A 2,245-nucleotide genomic window follows, 5' to 3' on the forward strand; every position below is an offset into this window, starting at 1 on the left:
ATGCTGTCCTGCATTTTCTCATTCGATGAAATACTTATCCAATGAGTATGAGCCAGGTCTTAGCTCCATCCTGGGCTACAAGAGCCCCGCCTCAAGAGCCCTGCCTCAACAAGGGAAGGAGGCAGACCTGAAAGTTACGAACACATGACAGAGCAAAGTCATATACTGTCTGCAACAGTCATACTTTCCCCCCACCATGCTTTGTTGTTAATGTTGAGTTTTTGGTTTTTTGGGGTTTTTTTTTTGGGGGGGGGGCGGTCAGTTGACAAATTTTATAAGAAGGAATTTTCACGTTAAAATTTCATATTTCAGGCCCTCCCTGGTGGCACAATGGATAGGACGCAGTACTGCAAGCTGGCCACAGCCACTTCAGTCAGTGGGAGTTCGATCCCCAGCCCCAGAGGTGACCACATGGCGCGGCAGATCTCTCCTGACCCACCTGCTGCTCCCCTCAGCAGTGTACTTCTTTGATCTTCCCTTTCAGCTCCCCACTCTGTCTCTGGTGAAGCCTCTTGCCGCACCTGTACCTCTGGCCTGTACCCCAGTTCTGTATGAATAAATACAGAAAATTTTTCTTTGAAAAAGAAAATTTCATATTTCCTGGACCTTCAGAAGGTCGGCAACACTTAGTTTACTTTCCCGTATGGTAAGCAGCCTGAGGCTGGATACCAACAGTCCTTCAAGGAACACTCCCATTTCCAAAGTCTCCACCACTCCCTAGTTTCTCCAACCCTGAGGCCCCATATCAGCTGCCACAAATCACGGTACTGGTAGTGCTGTCCAAGAAAGTTTCCCCGTTTCTCTTCTAAATCCTGTCTCCCCCCCCCCCCAACCCCGGAAGCCATGCCTCATAAGCCAGAATGCTATTATTATGTAGGTCTGTGGGCAAAACCCGTCCCTCTCCAGGACAAGCCCCCAGCGGCTCCCACCCCCAGTGAAGGCTGAGCACTTAGCACAGCACACACAGCCCCTTCAGCTGCTCCCCCTGGGGAGGGGGTGCACAGGCCCCCCCTACCTCCACACTGCAGCTCTTTACCCCAAGCAAGTGTGTGAGAGCTTGGGTCCAAAGTGAACCGTGCTTCAGTAGAGACTGCAGGGGGCGCTATTGGCTCATTCAGAGGCCGTACCTACACAGACACCAGAGCAGAGATTTCCTCACAGCCTGAGAGGGGAGCCCAGGAGAGCAGCTTGCTGTGATCTGTGCCTCTTCTGCTATTCAAACAGTGACAAACAGACCTCCTTAAGTGCCACTCATGTATCGCTGATCATTACTCATTCATTCAAGCACACACTCAACAAGCATTCACAAAATGCTTTCTGTATACCAGGCCCTTGACTTAGTATCCACAGTTTAAGCTGTGATTAGGAATTTAGGATGTGAGATTATGTCTCCTCATGTATTGCAACTCACTAAACTCCTCCCATATTCATATCTGGCACACAGTAAGTGTTCAATCAACATTTGTTGTATGATCCTCCTTATTTACCAAGGAATTCCTACTTGACATCTACTACTTTAATCCTCAAAGTAGATCTTGTTATTAATCAATTTTACTGATTTTTTTTAAGTGAGGCACAGAGAGGTTAAGTAACTTGGCTAAGGACACACAGCCCGTCTGAATGCTCACCACTATTCCATGTATCGTCTCCACCATAGAAAGCAGGACAAGCTCAAGGCCAGGGTTCACACAGGAGATGCCCAGGACTTCCAGAGAGCAGATGTGGAGGGGCCAGGCAGTAAGGGAAGTCTTTGGAAGACTGGAAAAGGACTATAAGGCAGAACAAAGAAACATGATCCCTGGTAGAGGGGGAGAGGTTAAGGGAAAGTGTCCACAGTTGGGCCTCTACACATGCATCCTGGGATGGGTACCAGTGAGGACACAAAACAGATCACTCAGTAAATGTGGGCATCTCCCCAGTGCCCAACAAAATATTCAAAAAAGCTTACTCCAGGAGAGGAAGTGTTGAGAGTCAGAAGTGGTAAGGAAGACTTGGGAGAGGGAAGAAATCCATTCCCATTGGGAAAGAACAGAAAACAGGCTTCCTGAAGAAGGTGGCATCTGAAACCGAGCCAGGAGGGGTGGGCAGGACTGCACCTTTCAGAGCAAACAGGACACTCCGGAGTGAGAACATCAAACACAAAGACCTGGAGTGCCGGGGTAGGGGGCCTGTGCACCCCCTCCCCAGGTGGAACAGCTGAAGGGGCTGTGTGTGCTGTGCTAAGTGCTCAGCCTTCACTGGGGGT

This window comes from Condylura cristata, unplaced genomic scaffold, assembly GCF_000260355.1.
Source record: "Condylura cristata isolate star-nosed mole 26May11 unplaced genomic scaffold, ConCri1.0 scaffold00040, whole genome shotgun sequence".
NCBI classification, from domain to species: Eukaryota; Metazoa; Chordata; class Mammalia; order Eulipotyphla; family Talpidae; genus Condylura; species Condylura cristata.